The sequence below is a fragment of the Gymnoscopelus braueri genome, assembly GCF_963280865.1.
Source record: "Gymnoscopelus braueri genome assembly, chromosome: 12".
NCBI classification, from domain to species: Eukaryota; Metazoa; Chordata; class Actinopteri; order Myctophiformes; family Myctophidae; genus Gymnoscopelus; species Gymnoscopelus braueri.
Genome location: NC_137614.1, coordinates 25,511,756 through 25,533,644, shown reverse-complemented (window position 1 = coordinate 25,533,644; position 21,889 = coordinate 25,511,756). Strand labels below are relative to the sequence as shown.

Below are 21,889 nucleotides of genomic sequence, written 5' to 3'. Positions count from 1 at the left end.
TACTTTGTGGTATGATGGTGTTGCATGCTGAAAATACTGTTCTGATCTACAGTACTCTTGTACTGTAGATCACAACAGCTTCTGTTGCATCAGTTTGTAGATCTGCTATTTTCATGATAAATTAAGCACAAGAACTGGGCAACTTTAGGTTGCGTTCATGCTTACAGTATTTCCTTAGCGTGGGAGTTGGGAAATTTGCATTCAAATAAAATATATTATTAAGTCCTTCACATGCTAAATGCCTAACCTCTAACCTGCAGTCTACTGTGTGCTACTGAGGGCAAAGCACAGTGATGTTAGCAAGACGTTTTTGTTTTTTAAGTTAAATCTCTCAGCAAAGGATAATGTGTTCCACATTGTCCCACACAAATGCTCTAGTTTGCCCCACATTTGGTTTGTTCGTATGTGGTCACCCTGTGTGTGTGTGCGTGCGCGCGTGCGTGCGTGTGCGTTCGTGCGTGCTCACATGGGTGACTGGGACGGTGCGTTTGTGTAGATGCGGCCTATTTAATACTTCACACAGAGCAAGGACAACAGCCCATCTTCTCTGGGAGTCTCTTGGCTAGGCTAATGATGTTTACAGTTGGACAAACACCACTCCAGCTATCTTTCTCTCTGTCTGTCACAAACTGCTTCTACAAACTGGCCCAAACATTGGACTCCCACAGGTCCATCCATGCAAAGCATGGGTCTATGCCTCTACAGAAGCAGCCATGAGCCTTCCTCACCTCAAAACAACAGTATCATTGCTAGAGCGAGACTGGCTACAACAGCATCTGTCGGGCCGATATATCGGTCATTATTTGGCTTTTTAAATTACATCGGTATCTGCAATTATGCAACCAATTTTCCTCTATTTTTAACCACTTTCAACCTGGTGTCCCTATTTTGGGCGTGTCATTTATAGGCTAAAATATTAAAAGTTTTTCAAAAATAACAGATCTACAAGCTCACAAAGTGTTGCATTGAGACATTTTGTGAGCTTGTAGATCGCCAATTTTGTGAATTTTCTATTTTTGAAAAACTTTGAATTGATTTAGTATTTTTGGACAGAATATCAATCAAAAACAATCCATGGGCTAGGGAACTTTCCAAAATCGAGATTGGACCCAAAAATCGGGCATCGGTCCGAACAAGCACAGTCCCAACACCAGACCTAGTTTCCCCAGTCTAATCCAGAGACCCAGGGCCCAGGCTGTATCTACACCAGCAGTAATAATAATAATAATTATAATGGATTTTATTTATAACGCACTTTACATTTACAAGAAATCTGAAAGTGCTTACAGAAGGTAAAAACAGAAACATCACACCAATAAAAGAAAACAACAACTAAGAAACTGAACAAAACAATTAAAACATGGGGGCAAAAAAGCCTAGAGGTAAAACCAGCTAAAAAAATGCTTTGCTAAAAAGGTAGGTCTTTAATCCTCTCTTAAAGCAGTCGACCGACTGTGGTGCTCTCAGGTGGACAGGGAGGGCGTTCCACAGTTCGGGGGCGACCGAGCAGAAAGCCCGGTCGCCCATGGTGCGTAGATTGGCCTTGCGGGTGTTGAGGAGGTTGGTGTTTGAAGAGCGGAGGTTGCGGGTCGAGGGTTGTAGGGAGACTAGGTCCTTGAGGTATGAGGGAGCGTTGCCGTGAATGCACTGATGTGTCAACAGGGATATTTTGTATTGGGTCCGGAAAACAACGGGAAGCCAGTGGAGTGAACGGAGGATGGGTGTGATGTGCTCATCACGCACTCATCACGCACTCTCATCAGGACCCTAGCAGCGCTGTTCTGGATATATACTGGAGCCTTTGAAGGCTCTTGCTAGGGATCCCGATGAGAAGTGCATTGCAATAGTCCAACCTGGAGGAGACAAAGGCGTGGACGAGCTTTTCTGAATCTGCTAGCGTGAGTGTGGGACGGAGTTTTGAAATGTTTCTGAGCAGTAGCTCTAGACATCACAGCCTTGCCTCGCTTATCTCATATCCCCGTGATTTATTGAAGGGAAGCACTTGTGAGGAGTTCAGCCAACTGACCCCCGGTGACCGACCCTTTTCGCCCCAGACTGAAGGCTTGTTGCATAAACTACACGCCTTCTCTCTCTCTTTCTCACGTCTCCCCCACTTCAACCCTTCTATAGGTCACAGGAAGGCCAAACTCTAGTCTGTGACATGAGCCAGACACCCATGGTGAAACAATAACACTGATAATGCCCCATCAAGAAAGATGAGAGAAAGAGCTAAAGCCGCTTTAATATAACAAAGTCCACTCGCGGCAACAGAAGCAGAAACGCTGGAAGCCTTCAAAGAGCCGTGGAATTTATGCAACGTTATGATGCATACAGATGAGAGCAAGCTTATAATATAGTGACATTACCGCTTGGTGTGCAATCCCAATGAGGGCTTGTTTTCAAATAGCATAAAGCACATGCAATTTTGCAGGGAAGCAATGTATTTTCTCATGTCTTCCTGCCACGATCATAATGTTTCTCACTCATCATTCTTTTTGAGCACTATCAAGAAGACAAGTATTTGTCGGCCTTTACCAGTCAAACACACATAATACTCCATTACCACACACAGGCCCTTTCAAGTCGATGCTGTACGAGCCACCCCTCCAGCACCACATCTCTTTCCATCTCCCTCTCCCTTTCTCTCTCTCTCTTCCTCTCACAACCACTCAGTCTGACAGAAGACCCTCTCTAATTTCATCAGATGTGATAAAACACCACAGAATGAAGTCCACGGCTAGTTACTTAGCCCAATCCCTGCCTGGATGAGAGGCAATAACCGCGTGCAGCAGAGAAGCCCGGTGCTTACTCACACGGAGGGGATACATGCCCAGCAAGCATAATTCACTGCTTCACTGAAAGCTCCACTTACAGATTGTAAAACACGCAGCAATGGTACACAGTAAAAATCCTCAGTGTTCATTTATCCATTTGTAAGTCTGATGGTCCATTTGGTTACATTTGTAAGCTCTCAGAGTTAACAAACAGCGTGGGGGCTGTGCCGGGGCTAGACCAGTGGCAACATCGCACACATCTCTATTAATACTGGTTGCTGGTTGGACTTCCGGGTTATCTGCAAAGGGGCGGAGATTGGCTGTTATCGTTTCCGTCTTATTTTTTTTGTGATTCTTTGTCTTGGCTACGTTATGTTCTAGCAGACCACGTGTCCAATTTCCTACAAATTTTGCTTAAAAATCGATGCCTGCCCTGTAGTCTTTGGATAGTGTACTTTTAACAGTATACATTTGTATTCATTATTTAGCCCATATATTTGCCTCAGTAGCGAACTATTCTATCCTTCTTCATCTACTTTCCGTCCGCCACACTAGATGCCTTACGGCACTTTGCTGCCTCCCACAGATCGGGAGTATAACGCAATTGATCACATCCCCGGGTAGCACAACGGAGCACAGCGTCGGGACCCCAGAGCCAGCGAATGCGTCGCGGACCCCCGCAAAGCATTCGCTGGGGGTCCGACCTTCCTCACGGCTGCAGACAAAAAATTCTCTCTGTGAATCACAACGTGTGAAGCTGGCCGTGTGTGTGTGTTGTAACTGTCACTAGGCAGACATCGACTCATAGGAACACACGCCTTGCCCACACATAACTAAAAGTCTGCCAATATTTTGAGTGAAAGCACTCTGCGCTCATCTGTTGTGCGTCCTCTGTTGTTGCATCGTATTTGCATATGTAGCCATATGCATGTATTACAATAATTGTAATAATACTATACTAGTCCATACCCGTGGGGGGATATGTACCCCCCCGCACGCGTCCCGTCATAACAAACTATTATATACTACATGCTTTTGTACATATGTTCCTTAGTATAGTTCAGAGATTCCCAAACTGTGGCGTGTGCACCCCCTGGGGTGTGCAAGCTGCCTCTAGGGGGTGGGTGACATTAATAGTGTAATGGTGGTGCTGGGGTTATAATTACAAATGTTATCAGCACATATGCATTTCTGTGAACTTTGACCTTTAATAACGTTTTACTGCACCAAATTGGAGAAATCTCACTTCATAATCACCTACACAACTCAACACATGCACTGCTCTCTGAACTTTGACCAAACAAATGACTCGGTAGGTCAGTTCACTTTTTCTTCTCAAATCATGTGAGAAGGTCATATTCTATCACTGGTAACCATATGGTAACATTTTACTGCACCAAATTGGAGAAATCTTACTTCACAATCACCAGTATTTAAAAGAACATTCCAGACTTTACAGTGCAAGACTTGCTATGGAAATGAATAACAAAGTGGTGCAGGGAGCTGTCGTCAGCATTAGCTGGGCCTTTCTACATGCTGGCTGTATAGATATTATATCTGCACAACCTTTGGCAGCTGCCGGCCCACGTCGGGCCAGGACAGGGCTCACTGAGCTGACCGGCCGGATCAGTTCTTCTGAAGTGCACATTCATGCCTTCCGGCTGGTTCCATGTGAACCTCGGCACAGGATGGAGCGCTGGCTGAGGACGCAGTGGAAAATCAGCACTGGCTGGCTTCCTGTGAGCCGGCGTCCTGAGAGCTCCAGTTGCCCTATCACCACATGCAGCCACTTCCCTACATACACATTAGTGTGAGCTACGAAAAGAGCTTTCACTTTCACCGTGCCAGTGGATATGTTCATGGCTATTAGATTGCTTTTTCCCCACGATCACCGTGTTGTTACAGAGATTTTAGTAGCAGATACTGAACTCCAGGTCCACTTTACCCTCTCAGAGTTAAACTTTTGCTGTGTAGCTGTAGCTGGAACATGGATGCCCTAGATGAGACGAGAGAATACCCATTTCGTTTCTTCTGCTTCTACTTTTTTTTTTTCCAAGGCAAAAAAAAAGAAAGAAAAAGCAACATTTTCGAAACTCAGCAAAATCCTTTGAAAAATGTACCAAGACAAGATGTTCACACCGGTGACGTATAACACACACACACACAGAGTATGCATGCACACTACTACATACTGTACATGCCGTAGCACATCCATTATGCACGTGTGGCGCAAACCGCTCTCACCTGCGTATAGTAGGTCTGATGGGGGGTACCGGGGATTGGGAGGAAGGAATGTCACAGTGACCTAGAAGGGTTGTGATGAAAAATTGTGTGTCGGCTGCGCAATAGCAAAGCCCTGCATTATTCACTTTAGTTGTGAAGGTTGAGGGTAATACGCAGGAGATGGCGGCAGGGCTCGTTCTGAGCATTATTATACCCCCCCACAGAACAGAGAGAGAGGAAACTCATATTCAAAGTCCCTGGGACAGAGAGAAACAGAGAGAGAGAGAGAGAGAGAGAGACACAGAGAGAAAGCGAGGGAGAGAGAGAAATGGGCCTGTGGAGAGTGGACTTCCAGGGGCCCTCATTCTCTGAGCTCTTACAAGCTAAAAAAGTGCTGGGGAAAAAAAGATAAAAACTATTACAAGCCTAATGCACTCCTCTTTCACATACCGTCATACTCCAGCAGCTCTCTCCAGCCTCCTGCCAGTCATTATACCTGTTGGGTGCCCGGGGCCGAGGCTGCGTGATGCTGAACCATGGGGGAAGTCACTCCTGAGTAGAGCCCGACCGGTGGCACATTTTACGGTCAGATGCCGATCCTAATTTTGGAGAGTCCTAGCCCACCGATTACCAATGTTTTGACCGATATCTTGTCAAGTTTTGAGTTGTCATGTTTAAAACTCTAAACATCACGTTGCAACACGTTGTGAGCTTATGGATGTAATATTTGTTTACATTTCTGAAATCTTTTGAAAATGTTCACCTACAGTACAATGACATGCCCAAAATAAGGACAACAGTTTTGAAAGTTGTTAAAAATCTGGACACACGGCCCGGGCGGCTGGCGTAGCCGTCTGGGCACCTAGGCTGGTAATCCTTTGCTGCGTGCCGTGTCACCCCCCCCCCCATCTCTCTCCCCATTTCCTGTCAGTCTACTGTATACCTATCAATAAAGGCATAAAAAGCCCCAAAATATATGTTTTTAAAGATATATATCTGGACACACTGCCGATAATGTCGTCAAAAAAGGTCAAATAATGGCTGATATATCGGCCAAACGGATATATCAGGCGGGCTCTACTCCTGAGTGTAAAAATGTACCCGTGAGCCACTACGGTTAGGAACAATATACTCCCAGCTGTAAAGCCTGATTTATACTTCATTGTGTGTCGTGACATGTCGTATTGTGACGCACTGTGAGCTTGTAGATCTGCTATTTTCCGCACGTGACACCATCGTACAGCGACGCGTGTTATTAAATCAGGCCCAGAGGCCCCTCTGCACCTTCCTCTATACAGCGCTACTGAAGACGTAACTCAGAGATAGACAGGCTATCCGTATTCTCCAGAGAGAGAGCGACCGATGGAGCATCTTTTATGCGGCCGCTGCTGAACTCTGTACAGCTGTCCGTCATGATTCGTCCTCCTATACTACTCTCGATCTACCGGACCAGCGGAGAGGCTCCGATCTGTGGAATGGATGTCATTGATGTAATCCCACACACACACACACACACAAACAAGCACTGTGTCGTACAGTAGGTCTGTGGGGGTTGGACATTGAGATTCTGAGCAGGGTTTGTACTGTATATTGCCAGCTGAAGGTGTGAACTGCATGGTAATGTGGAAGAACGTCTGCCTGTAGACGATGTGCTAGCATGCAACTGTATGTGGGGGGCTTCAAGGCCATGTTTGCGCCCCCGAGCAGATACAAAGACGGAGCTTTATGTGTACCAGCAATCTACATTAGTGTATATTATTCCACTGAAGTATACTCGCCACAATACATCCACAAGCATTGGATGCTTTTTAGGTTCGGCATTAGGTTTATCAAACCTAAAATTATGCTGGCGGGATTATAAAACATTTCCTCCATTTCACTTTTAAGAAAGTCAAGGGAGACTGGGACCACATCCCACATTGTCAGAGTGAGAAAAACAGACAGACAGACAGATGGGAGGAGAGGGAGAGGGAAACAGAGACCAGAAAGAAAATATACACAGTGACAGAAAAGGGAAAAGAGAGAGACAAAGAGCAATAAAGAGGAGAAACAGACGGGCAGCAGAGGGGGAAAAAAGAAAGCAATAAAGAAAGCGAACAGACAGAAGAGAGAGCAATAAAGGGGAAATAAATCAAAAGAAAAAGCACGTCCATGACAAGGCAGAATGACCACGCCAAAACCCAGCAGAATTCCACTGCGGCAGCGGTTACCTCGCGTTAACTCTCTCCTCTGCTGTCCCTGACCCTGTGCGCACACACACACACGCACACACAGACAGAGGCAGAGTGCAGGCTGCCCTGGCTCCATCATCATGCCGGCTGGAGGCGTGGCCTGATCGAGGCAGTAAAATGAGGCTACGTCAGGCGAGCGAGCCCCCGTCTGCGTCCCATTGAGGGATGTTAACTGAAACCCTCAACGGTAAATATGCTGCGGTAGAGGATAAGATGAAATGGATGCCCACGTTCAGAGTCAGCACAATCACTCACACCGCAACAAACACGCATAACCCAAGCAGCAGAGTATTTCCTGCTGCTGTCCCCACATTTCATTATTTGATAGTTACAGCATAGTATGTGTTTGTGTGTGTGTGTGTGTGTGTGTGTGTGTGTGTGTGTGTGTGTGTGTGTGTGTGTGTGTGTGTGTGTGTGTGTGTGTGTGTGTGTGTGTGTGTGTGTGTGTGTGTGTGTGTGTGTGTGTGTGTGTGGGGGGGGTTAAACATGCGGTTGGATACTTGGCAGTCCCACTTTAAATGTATTCAGCAAACTTCATACTCCAACGAGGGGATGGCAATAACAGGAAAGATCAACAAAACCAAAAAAAAGCAAGAAGAAAATGTAGGCCCTAACGAATGGGGGGGGGCACCATTCAGCATTTCATCAGTAACACAAATAGGACCTGCCGGGGCAGGCTTCCATGCTGAAGTGAACTAATTAGGGCGTTTCGGTGGCTGCTTCCAGAGCGCTGTCTCAGTCTGGCTGAGACCAACTAGCATTCAGTGTAAACGGTTGGGAGGGAAACGGCATTTCCTGGTGTATTTCTGTACATCACCAGTAGCTTCTAGCAAAGGAATTTTCCATCCTTCACTCTTGCCGCCTTAATTTTCGGCGCCACTGGCTGAAGCCAAGTAAATTAGGCTATCCGGATTATACGCAGTAAAATCCTCAGTGTTAATATATCCGTTATAAGCGTGTACAAATGGGTCCGAAAGCGGTCAGACTTAAACTAACAGAGGATTTTGCCGTGTACTAAAACCCCAAAACACTTTTTTTGCTTTTGTCTCCTGGTCAGACATTACAGTACCTGTCCCCCGAGCAGCACCTGGTGCCTGTCCTTGTTTCCTCGGGCCAGATCTAAGAGAACAGACCCCCGCCCCTCCCAAATTCAGCTTCCTCTCATTTTCCTGTATGAGTCAATGTCATGAGGACCATGAATGCCCCCCTACCCGCATACTTCCTCCTCTACTTTTTGCAACACTGGTGGTGGATGCTGTATGTCAACACATTTTACTGCCAGCCCCGCTCCATGCTACTTTGAGTGAACCCCGGGGACCCCGGGGACAAGCCAGTCGTAAGGTCACTCGATGAGGTCAGTGGGAGGAGCATATACACTATGCTTTCACTTGCAGGAATGCCATCTGGCTGCAGGCTAGCAGAAGTATAAATCAGATATAAGCCTCTCTCAACTCCAGTGTCGCAGTCGTCTCATTGTCACTGAGGTAAATTAAGAATGATAGCCATCTACCCCTTTCGTGAGGATAGCTACAGGATAAAAAAAGACTTCAGTGTCACAGATTAAAACGTAATAAGTCACAAAGCTTGCCGCTGTACAAGAGGGCACAGTTATAGCTAATTCCTCTCAATTTCCCTCGATTTTAAGACCTTTCTAGTAAAGCTCATTTATGAGCAGCTCTGGTATCAAACCGGCTTAGAATAGAAAGACACTCAATCTGTAGTTCACAAGCATTACTCTGCGCCGCTGTGACAATAGAAAATTGGCCATTACAGCACGGACGGGAGCTCAATCAAAATGACTCACACAGTGAAGGACTGGATTCCCATTCTGTCTGTCACAGTTTCAGCCATTCCTTCTTTTGGAGCATCACGTACGACAGTGGTTGTTTACCTTGACGCAGTGCTACATGTAGAATGCCTCAAGAGAGGCAGGTATGGGCAAACACACTGCATTACACTTACGTAGAGCATTGGAGCTGCTAATGCATTGCTCTGAACGCCTCACAAACACAACAAACAGAGGCACCGCGTCCTTTATCAGGCTCGCCATTGGCTGAATACTAAGTGAATCCAAATGGAGAGGGACTTGCTACACAGTAGAATCGTCAGAGTTAATTTAACTCTGAGAGTGTACAATTGGAACCGAATGGACCCGTAAGGTTCCATTGGGTCCATTGTGTTCCATTTGTACACACAAATGGATAAATTGGGAGTTTACTATGTATGTGGTCAGGAGGTGTTTGTGTGCGTGTGCATGCAATGGGATCACGTGTTCTGACAAAAGAGACAGTGGAAGCTGAAGGAGCGGGTGGAGGTGGGTGAAGGAGGTGGTGGGTTGCTGTAAGCTGTTAATTGTCAGTTATGAAAAGGCAGAGAGGGACCTGCGTGTGCCAAAAAAAACAACAACAAAGAACACCAGGCTGAAATCTTAATTCCCTTGATCAACAGTGACACTGTCAGGCACATTTTTGTTTAATAGTTCACAATCTCACCTCCTTAGAGATGCGTAGAACAGCTGTCTTGTCGGAACAAAGACGTTAATTTAGGAACTTGAAGAGAAAACAAAACGTTCACATTCCATATTGCATGCGCACACAATACCTGAGACAGCACATTATGAAGTGTAATGAAATGCAAATTCATCTCACCTATTCACCCCTGTCAAGTTGAACATGCTCTCTACAGAATATGGGGTGGGGGACGTGGGGGGCTTGTTGTTGTAGCAACAATAGCAGTGAGGTTTGCACAACACACTAAACAGTAAACATTGTACCTCGCAAGCTTCTGAATGCTCTCTGCGATGCGGAAAGTCTCCTTAATTCCCAGCTTTAGCCCTTGTTCTTTCTGTAAGGCGAGTGAGTGGATAAAGGTGTGGCACGCACGTAATGCTGAGGCTGTAGGGGATGTATCAGTGTCAGAAATCCTATGAACCCATCCACTGTGTGGATCAGCCGTTTTAATGGCATTAACTCCTACGGTAAATCCCTAACTGTCGCAGATTAAGACATGAGAGGAATAGGATACATTCACTGCTTTCAAGTACAAACATGCTCACCCCCCTACCCCCCCCCCCCCCTTTCCTCTGCAATCTGCCCTAGGCAGGCAAATCTTTCAGAGCAGTCAAACTTAATCATCATCTTCACCGGAAAACAGAGGGATCTCAAGTCGTCTGCAACGAGAGGCAGGGCTGTCACACTCTGGATAATTATCTACCATACCCTAATTCGCCAGTCACTCTCCTTAAACAACCACGGTGAAGACGACGATGCTCTCAACCCTTGTTGCCGCCGATGTGTGAGTCACACATGCTGACACGATTGTTGATCATTTATTTTCCCGTGAGTTAATATCACATCATGACATTTACGTTAATCATTTCTTTGCATCTAGACGAAAGCTTCTCCAAGATGCCACCGTCATGTCTCTTACATTTCATTGGTTGTGACAGAGGCCGGCTATTGCCGTGTCGCCCATCAAAAACAACGCATCGCAATGAGACGCGTGGTGAGCTTGTAGATCGGCTATCTTCGATGGGCGACACCGGCATGTAACTAAGTATAAATCAGGCTTAATGTCTCTGTCTGGGAGATCCACTGTTCCACTGAGCTCATGAAATGTTTCTCCCAAATAGCCGATGGTACTGGGAAGTAGGGGAGGTAGGGAAACAACTACAACAAACTTCCCAGCCGATAGATTCATCTTGATAATATTTGGCAAAGCAGGAACAAACACTCCTTTTAACACAGTTACTATGAGTCATGACTGAGTTTATGTATAATTCACAATGGCCATTTTCTTGATATCAATTGATAAGACGGGCAGTCTGAGAGGCACTGAAGGGAAAATGTTCTATTGTTCCTCACACATTCCACTTAGTACACTGCTGACTGGAAAAGTCCAAACTCAAGCCATGTCCTTAAAGGACCATACTGGTGGTCTGGCATGTTTAGCTCATTGACTGTGACTCATTGTATACTTGACATTACTGTTGAACATTTTCCAAAGCCTACTGTGGTTTGTTTGATCTTTTTTTTTTAGGAAGCCATTGGATTCCATTCATTTCAGTATGGTATGGAAATCAACATGCAGACCCTTGCTTGAGATAGGTAAACCAACACACCAACTACTTGCTGCGTGGTTATAATTATTATTTTTTAGGGTGGGGGGGGGGGGATTTATATTGGGTTTTATTGCATTATAAAGTGTAGACTGATTTGAAAAGTCTAGCTGAAAATAGTCCCTCGAGAAAAGATTGATTTACGAATTAAACTCAAACGTCCATGGCTTATTAATCGCGAAATGATGTTTAGCCCACACTGACTCAATTACTCAGCTACGTTTTGTGACATTTTAATGACTTTGGAGAAAATGCAAACAAAAGTGAAATAAAAATGAAGCCATTAACGGGGAAATGGTCTATGCTTATGCATGGTATATGGCGCTCACTGACGCCAGTAGGGTCCTTAAAAGGCCAGGAGGAGGTCAAAATCAGAAAAAGCCAGTAGAACTCATTGATACGTTTTGTGAACAGCATTACTGTATGGGGCAAATGTTAGCCGAGAAAAAACAACAACAATACACGTAAACAACCTTATAACAATGTCTAGTAGTTCTAAAGCCACAACTATTGAAGAAATACCTCAATTTTCCCACTGCCTTCAGTGTATGGGTCAAAAACAGTGTACACATGCATAAACATACTGTAGCTGCATTTATCCCCATGCCGGGGGAATTAATTTCCCTTTGCCTGGACATTGCAATTCACCTCGGGCCAAAGTAAAGAGTCTGGAGGTACAGGAATGATAGAACGAGCTCCAGACTAAACTCTTCATAAGAGCTAATAGCTACTTCCCAAATACCTTTACAGACCAGTTATATAACCTATTCCAGGTCCTATGAATGGAACCGACATGCTTATAAAATACTGTGTCCAATTGTGCCGTCTCAACCAGTGTAATTGTTTACCCTACTCAAAAAGAAAGACAGACAGACAAGTTTTATACCAGAGTTAAACTTTGTTGCACGCCGAATTCATGCAGCAAAAATAGCAGATGCGCTGCAATACGTTGGGAGGTGTAGATCTGCTATTTTCGGAGCTCTGTTCTAAGCTGGAGGCTGAGGCTGTTGTTGAAGCCCCTGCCTCCCCACAAGGGGAAGACGAGCTATCCACCCAGATAAGACCATGGCTGATCTAGCGAGCAGCAACAATGCAGACAGCCTGGATGCAGGTGGCTACATGTCACTGAGCCTTCAAGCACAACACGACCCGGTAAGGAAAACTGAATGGAGAGTTCTCTAAAGAAGGGAGAAAAAAAAACAGCAGGCAGTTATAATAACTCTTCAGAGAGACGTGCTGACAGAATGATGTTAATGCAACACATTAACTATGGGGATTGTAGATGACGCCTGGAGCAAGAGAAGACCAAGCTAGTTTGAGTCGATCTCCCAAGAAAAAGTACACAATGCCTTTGAAATGGAAGAAAGATAGTGAATGGCAGCTAGAGAGCAAAACATCGTTCTACGCTGCAAAATCCTGAGTGTCGATTTACAGTGTAAAAATGGAACCGTTACAGGTCCATATTTACACTCAAGACAGTGAGGTAGTTGTAGGTGTATGTAGTGGCGGCCATCAGCTCTGTATTTCTCTTGTACATGAGTGGACTAGACAAGTAATGTCTTCGCCCCAGTCTGTGGTATCCATGGTGACGGTGGCAGGCATCACGTCATCATCACCAGGGGGCAGTGTGGGCAATGCAGCGCTGTGGCACATTGGTATGTCTCGCTCTCTGCCCACCCTGGTCATAAACACACGTGGATGCCAACAAACAAACAAACAGGGGCAGCACTCTCACAAACAAAAGGCAAATTATGCACCCTACAAAAAAACAACTAAAATTGACACACACACACGCAGATGCACAACCGCTCACGTAATACAAACACACACTGTCATCTGCTACTGACAGCTGCCCCCTTGGCATATCTGCAGCACCGCCCACCACCACCCTCAACAACGACACCCACCGCGCCCCCCCTGTCCCCCTCCACGCCTCACTCTCACCCGCACTCTTTTGTTGCTCACTTATTGTCAATTTCCCACCGAACAAAAAACACACATCCTCCCATGACGGAAACTAATTGATTATTGATGGTAAAAGTGACTTACATTCAAACAGGGCGTGAAAAGGGAGAAGGGTTACGGAGGAGAGACAATGCATTCAGTGCCTTTCATCGAAACAAAATAAGTCAAGGCATTTGTATGTAAAGCTGCGGGTCTTTCTTTTTTGTTGCCTTTGTTGTTGTTGTTGTGATTAGCTGCACAGGCCACGTTGTGTCGCCTGCAGTCCGTGGGGGGGTGGGGGAGGGCGCTATGGCAACTGAGAAAACAGTCTAAGTGGTGAAAAAATATGCAGAACTACAATATTCACAGAATCATAACAACCCTCATCCTGACTTGCTGGACTGCGACAGGCTGACTTCCAAGCGTGTGTGAAGATCTCTAACAGACAAACAAACAAACAGCCAGACTTGCCATCCTGCGGGCCCCTGCTCCACAGTTGCTGCCCTTATCAGTGGCATCGTGTAATTTTGCAACATGTGGTGGGAAAAAAAAACATACAAAATACAGCATGGCTTGTGAGAGCAGGGATCAGATAAAGAGTGAGGGTGCCTGGGCAGCGGGCTGTGGAGATGGGGCTGAATGTCTAAACAGCCCGTTGTGTGAGGGAGAGAGACTGATGATTGTGGCAGACAGATTGAGTCACTAAAGAATGGCAGCGGCTACAGATCCCTGTCCCTTGGAAATGTGTCATGAAGACAGTTCCATTAATATCTTAATGAACGCTTCCAAGCCCCTTAGAGAGCGCTCGTGAGTAGACTGCCTTCTCCTCTCGTACACTGGGCCCTGGGAGCCGCTCTTCCTGAACATCAACAGGACAGCATTTTAAGTCGTGCCAGTGCAGCATTGTGAGTGAGGGTGTTAGGCTTCCCAAACGACTAGCCTAAACGCAGAGCCACTAACATGCGCCACTAAATTCCTTTAACCCCCTCCCCAGCATTCTCTCTACCTTCATTTACTGTCCATTTCTCCATCTGTTGGATTCAGCAGTCAGACAAAAGACATTGTTTCAGCAAGCTGGCAAGCCTTTGCAGGAGCAGAGGGCCCATTGAGGTTCATTGCTAGCTCACTGCCACATCAATAGAGTGGGCAGCCTGGGTGAGGGTCTGGGCTGGCCGTGCTTCTCGCTGGCAGAGGGAGGACCGTTAGCGGTCCACCCTACCCTACCCTACCCCACCCCTCTTATGAGAGACTGGCTGGAGCCTGTGTGGGAGTTGGGCACACACTTATGTATGGATACACACACACACACACACACACACACACACACACACACACACATAATAGACAAAACGCCCTCTCCTTCCCAAATAAGCCAGCATTCAGACAGACATGGGAAAACAAACTATCTCAACAGTACCGAGCCACCTACAGCACTTCAGCAGGCCCCAATACTAGAGCAGCACAGCTCTAGTATTGTGTGTGTCATTAGAGTATGTGTGTTGTTCTTAGTTACATGCTCAAATGTTGCACATTTAGAGCCTTCCTGTACGTATCCTGAACGATGTAATGTAAAAGAGTGGCATTGATTTTTGCACTCTGTGTTGTGTTGCTCATAACAAACAAGCTGCTACTAGCAATGTAGGGGCCTGCAGCCATCAATTGAAACAGTTTCAAAGATTCAGTTAAGTCACTGTAGGCCACACACATGACCACTCAACATGATGAAAAGCCAGCAGCGGGCATGACAAGGCCATTAAAATGAGCCCTATGGTCCTTTTCAAAACATCTTCTGTTGTCTGCATTAAGAAACAGCAACGTTACATCGTAAGATGTATGATATCAGTATGTTCATCATATCAAGAGAGTCACAAAGCTGATGGGCTTAGCTTGAATATGTGTTCTTGTCTGCAAGCAACACTGTCGTGCAACAGAGCATAAATTAGGCATTAGGACGATTCAACTGTCTGTCCTGATCCAATGCAGTATTCATTAGAAGGTTGTGTCGTGGAATTCTGGATCAATCAGTAATTGATGAGGCAATTAGGCAATAGGAGTCTGAGACAATATTCTAGGTGGTGATGGTTGTGCTTTAATGTACATGATATCATGGGGAGAAGTACGTTAGACACACAGTCTGTACAGATCGGTGGTAAGGCAGTTCTGCCAACGAGCTCAGGGATCAGACAATAGTTATACTAGCTGCTTAAAGGACAAGCTGAATCATAACAAGATAGGTTGTACCAAAACAATAGCTTTCAGGCCAAGCTGAGACATCTTGGCTGCTACAAGCTACAAAATATCATGTCATATCATATCATAATGTATTATATAAGTACTATAAGTGATGGCAAAATATGAAGGTTAGATGTAAACAACCATAATAACCATATAGTATAATAATCCTTCTACAATTTCCTCCTCAGCCGGAATTATAATTTTAATTTAAATATCTCCGTTAGAGATCTGACATTTTGTGTCTGATGAGGGAAGAGAATGTAGTTGCATCACTTTTTATTTTATCTTTATTTTATTTTGATTAATTGATAATACTGGGGCCTTTCTCTGATACAAAAAAAAACAGTTTAATATTTTCTCAATACCAGTGGCATCGTCCCTAGAAGAGTGTCCCTTTCACTGATACGATACTGGAGGGGGGGGGGGGGTTGCATTGCTGCAGCAACATATCCTTTCTAACCTGCAAGCAGTGTAAACCAACCTTTGCTGAGATAATCACAGGCCAACAGAACCCATCTCCACTGCTGAATAGGGTGCTTTAGGGAAGCGTCAGAGACAGGTAATAAAAACCCCTGTTGTTTACAATCATTATCTAGAGGAGAGACAGAAGAAGTATAGGAGCTGTCTGTGCTGGGTGTGCGGGTGTTGGGAGGGGTACTTTACGTTCGGCTGTGATGTCACAAGTGGGATGAGGAGAGATAGTATAGCTCCGCTTCCCACCGGAGTGAGACCGCTTTCAGAGAAAATGTTCTCCCCGGCTGCACTCCACTTGATCAATGTCACAGCCAATCCAGATATCCACTATGTCAATCTCACGCGGGGGAAACGCACATCTGCACACGCATCGCATTTACAGGCAGACATGCAACCCAATCCGTGCATATACATGCACATAACATGGCTGTGGGCTGTGTAGTGGTGTGTGTGTGTGTGTGTGTGTGTGTGTGTGTGTGTGTGTGTGTGTGTGTGTGTGTGTGTGTGTGTGTGTGTGTGTGTGTGTGTGTGTGTGTGTGTGTGTGTGTGTGTGTGTTGGGGGGGGGGGGGTGTCAGGGAGATTGAGATCTCTGTTGTGACAGCTGGACAGTCAAGACGCTCAGATAAACTGCCCACAGTGAGGAGAGACGGGAGGCCAATTGCATTAAAACAAACAAACAGCTCACTGCTTGTACACTCCGTCAGATATGGAGGGGGAGGCCTGTATCAGAGTGGGACGAGTCAACGAACTCACAGAAGCACTCCCCAAGCCATTATATGGTTGTTTATATACACTAGTAAAATTCTTAGTGTTCATTTATCTCTGACCAGTACAGGTCTGTGTATATGTGTATTTGTGTGTGAGCGTGCGACATGCGTGTGTCTGTGTGTGGAGCAGAGAGGAGAGGCAGTTGGGATGAGACAGGGTGTGGGGCTGGGGTGTGGGGTTTGCTTTATGGGAGGGCAGTAGCCTCCCATAGAATACACAACCGCTGAGCGCATTTCCACTGTTCACTCATTAAGAAATAGGTCAAGGATTCCGCCTGCATGCATAGCGACTTGTCAAAATCTCTCAAGTTAACAGGGGCAAGTCTGGCAGCCTCGGGGGGAGAGCTGGGCCAGAGAGAGAGAGAGAGAGAGAGAGAGAGCGAGCAGTATAAATGCTGGTGGTGACACAGCAAATAAAGAAAAAACAGTAGCAACTCACTCAGTAAAGAAAATAAAATAAATTCAAGTGGTAGTACTGTCTTGGTAGCATTGCATGGATGGAGAAGGGGCTGTGCATGTGCACACTATTCCCTGGTAATTAACTCAACTTGTTGTTTGGACCCTTTGCTCGAAGGATTCATCATCAACAGAGGACGCTCTTGAGCCACGTGAACCCCTCATCAATGGAGGGCTGGAGGGGGGGGGGGGTGACAGCAGGCTGTGAGCTTTGACTACCAATTGGCCAATTCACATAGAGTTTCTCATAAAGCCAGCCCCAGCTCAGACGACACAATCAGGATCCTACAGAGATGCTGATACTGCAGGATCTGAGAGTAAATAAAATACTGCTGAAATGTGAACGCATCTGAACAAGAGGGAGGAAAAACACTATTAAGCACATTATCAGCATAGGCATAGAAAGCCTTCTACTTCTAGCGCCGATCTAACTTAAATGCAATCAAAACACTGCAGACCCCCTGCAGAGAGAATGGGGACTGGGGGGGATGCAGGGGACTGCTTTGGAGAGGCTTTGAGAGAGGCAATGGAAAAGCAACATCAACCATCAGACCACAGGCTTGATGTAACTTTGTCCAGTGGAAGCAATTTCTCTCCAGCTTTGTGGAGTTAACCTTATTGATTAAGTGAGTGTGTGATGTTGCGGTTCTCAAAAGGCATCGCTAGTGTCTCTTCAAAGGCATCGCTTGAAAGCGGCACGTTGAGAAGAATTCTGATCATCTCTCTTGATAACCCCCCCCCCCCCACACACACACACACACACACACACACACACACACAAACAACAACTTGAAGGTAGCCGACTATGATGACCGATTTCTTTCGGAATAACTTGCAATCATCAACAGCAACTTGAAATGATCGAATAGATTAGCAATCATACTGAATGATCCCCCTTTTCAAAGGAACGTCTGCAGATATAAGCATCCAAGTGATATACTGTACAGTGGTGGTTGGTTCAGGTAATAAATCAAAACTAATGTGGATTCATAATGTTCATAATTCATGATGATGTTTCCTCACCTAAGTCAAAGTCATTATACAACCAAAGCTGATATAATTGTCTAACAGTCTAGTCTATGAAAGGCCAACTGGTCAGACTGACTGATTGCACTGCAGTAGCACCAGACTGTCAGTGAATGCTTTTTTCATTACATCGGACATAATTAGGTGAATATAATCAGCATGTGATAATCAAACCAAGTCTGAGTGCTGGTTTGTTCTTCCAGGGCAGCAATTTCCACCCTGATGACTGCTTTTGGGGTCAAATAATTGTTTCACTTTTTTGAGATGGATATTAAAATAATGATGTGAGCAGGTCACGCTTAGTATACACAAAGAGTGATTTCACCAAGAAGAACTGCGGTTTGATTGCACGGTCAGATGGTTTAATATGCTCTCCGTCAGCCGTGGCAGATGCAAGTTATTTTCATGCAAATGTAAGGCAATTTCCTACTTAAGACAACATTTATTTTCTTTAGAGGCACTGTCATGGGCGCTTGCTGGGGCGCTGGCAGTGTGGCGGAGAATGATGATTTGTGGATACATCTGCTAGCCCGGAGTTGGACAGATGAGCGCTATAGAGAGGAACTACAATTCTAAATTGCTGCCAGTTGGCAACAATGCATCAGTTGTCAGTTCTCTTTGAAAAAATAAATAAATAAAAATGCAAATGTCAAATAGTGCATACTTGATTTTGTTTCGTTGCAGATGGTAGAGTGCACCACTTTTGTTAACATAAAAGTTAGAAAGAAAGTAATTCAATAGCCTGATAAAATTAACAGTGTGTAGAAAGTAATTCAGGGTTCACTTGTTGCAGCTTCACTTGTTTTATGATACAGTTTACAACAAAGAAAGGTTTGACTGGTAAAAATGATAATATTAAAAGAATATGCCAACATCTTACAGGCTATTCTGTTGAACAGAGAATCATAGGCTACCCTTGTAATTATATCAAGCTCACGGTCAAGGTCAAGTCACATCAAACTCTAGGAAATGGTAGGCTACTCCAAAATTAACCTACTGGCAAATAGCATTCCCATTGACAGCAACAGAACACCCTTAACACAACCTACAGCACACAGTCAAGAACAATGCCACCTGAAAATAATAGGCTTAGTAGGCTATCTTTCTAGAATTAACCTATAAAACAAGAGTGTGGTTGATAGGCTATTTAAATATCACTGAATTTACATGAATAATAACAAAATATTGTAATCGCATTGAGAGCAACAGTGGAGAGGTGTGTAATTAAAAGTAGACTATGGCACACCAACACCATTCCTGTTGACATATGTTACTGTAGTGTAGACTGTCCACTGTATAACCCACAGTTTGTAATTCTGACACATTTTTCACACAATTTTAAGACACCCTATAAACATGTGAATTGTGGTGAGGCTATAATTAAATTAAACAATAAAACAAGCCTTATCAGAGCCTGCAGCCTATAATGAAAAATGTCCCTACATCAGTTCGCAGCTATAGTGAACGACTCTCTCGTAAATGAATCCTCAACGGAACCACCACGAATGTGTAGTTATGAGGTTGTGGCATTAAGGTACAGTTCAGTCAAATAAACGCATTCAGTAAAAAAAAAAATACATTTATATGAACGTGGTCGTTGTCACTCACCTCTCAATTCAATTAGGATGTCTTGGTTACTCTATTCCCAGCAGCGGTTGTCTTATGTGTGTTGAGCTGATGCACTGGGCGCACACAGTCTCTCACATCCACAGTAGAAACCCCTTCCGAGTAGAACAGGTCCTACACTCCTAACACTACCTTCAGAAAGTCTGCCACGACGTTCCTTGGAAAAATGCGGCAACAATTGAATTTAGAAGCCCTTCCAATTAATTCCTAGAGAATACTGATAAGCCTACGCAAGTGCTGATACAAACGAGACCTTTATAGAGCCGCGCCGGGTCCTCGGTTGCTTCATTCACTTCATTACCACAATGATAAATGAGCTATTCTGTGGAGCTGGACATTCTGCGCGTAACTTCGTTGAGCCTGTAGCCTTTTACCGTCTGACTCGGAACTGACCACCACTACGAGACCCCGTCAATGAACGATACCGCACATTCCTTCAGTTCGCAATGTAATACGTCCTCTCTCTCTCTCTACGCTACTACTCTACAAGCTGGAGTCACCCCCGGCTTGTCATCGTCTGTTGCAGCGTCGCTTGGTTCTCACAGAGGGCTGTGCTGCTAGACTGGCATAGATCAGCGGTGCTAAAGCGGGCTCCATCAGTGTACAGTAGTGTGTAAGGCTACCACTTACACGCTACGGCGTTTAAACCCAGCCCCCTCCCTCACTCCACCACCACTCCGCCGCTTCATTATGGTGTTAACCGTTTCAGCCCAAAGGAAGACTTTCAATAAATGAATTCATTGACAAGCGCGCAACCAAATCAATTCAGTAAAACTACGCTAGCTACAGGAGACAGACGGGTTTAGCCCATTTTATAGTCTATAGACAACCGTTATACAACGTTCTGCATTGCACCGTCCACAACATATTTGTAGTAGCGGATTCAGCAATGCATCTAGGCTAATAATCCACCATTATTTTTTATAATTATCTCAATAAATCGCCTTTTTAGGCCATATTTTAGGCTATGTTTGCAAGTCCCGTAGGCAACAATATGTTTCCGACCTTGACACCTTTTAAAATGCAAAATAATATTTCATATGGATGATCTATTACATAAGTGAAATTGTATAACAATAATTATCAGGGGTGATATTTCTTCCCTTTAGTGTGGATTTGCATCCGTCCGCTGTTCAAACTGTCAAATGAATGACAATCTTCTATCAACTCTGTTAGAAGACTGCCATCTATAGACATAAGTCTGGAGCTGCAACTTCTCTAACCAGCAGCAGCATCTCTCCTACTTGCAGGCTTCTGTGAACATTGCAGCACACTGTCTTGGGAAAAGATCCGTCTACTGAGGTTAACCATTACAGCATTCACCAGTGAAAGTGAATGGCTGAAAATCTATGTTATTTGAGATAATCACAAAAGAAAAACAGTCATTTTGTTTCTAACAAAACACTTTGGGGTAATGCAATTTCAGTGGTGCTATCAATGGCTAAATGGCTCTGAAATGGCTGTTATGGGCTTGATTCAGACTCAAAGACAAATGTAGGCTATAGCTATGCACTAGCCTCATATATCACATTAAAACATTACATTTTGGATTGGATGAAAACATCCAGCAAATGCTACAGTAGCCTATGTAAAGTGTAAAATGTAAATAGATACATGTGTATTCTGCATTGCTGATTGGTTTAGTTCTCCAAATAAATCTCTGTAGACTTTCTGATATTGCTGCAGAGCCCATAGATTGTATTTTGTTTAGTTCATTGTTAGCCAATGGGTAGGTGCCAAACAAGAATTTTCCTTCCTTCGATGTATTATGTTCAGTAATCATCCATAGCACCATAATATGTTATCCACTTTGATTTATATTATGTTATATTGATTTATATTATGTTATATTATTAACAAAATACAGTACTTTCATCATTCTTCTATTGTTTGTATTGCCAAGTTATTACTTTTTCCATTTAATCACATTAACGACAACATCACATTTCGTGTTCGTCAAAGTCTGCTATTTTCTGCTTTTTATGGAAAAAAATGAAACTATTTCACATCCCACT

At 44.6% G+C, this 21,889-nt stretch overlaps 1 protein-coding gene across 2 annotated transcripts in view; it reads right to left on the bottom strand.

Moving 5' to 3' along the window:
- The window catches only part of plxna2 (plexin A2), a 231,624-nt gene extending 211,211 nt beyond the window's left edge, over positions 1–20,413 (bottom strand). Inside the window, exon 1 of one of the 2 annotated variants that reach the window (XM_080445644.1) lies at positions 19,857–20,413. The gene's annotated coding sequence lies outside the window, so the exon portion shown is untranslated. The remainder of the gene's footprint in view (positions 1–19,856) is intronic. The other variant, XM_080445645.1, reaches the window with a different exon arrangement.
- Between the last annotated feature and the right edge of the window lie 1,476 nt (positions 20,414–21,889).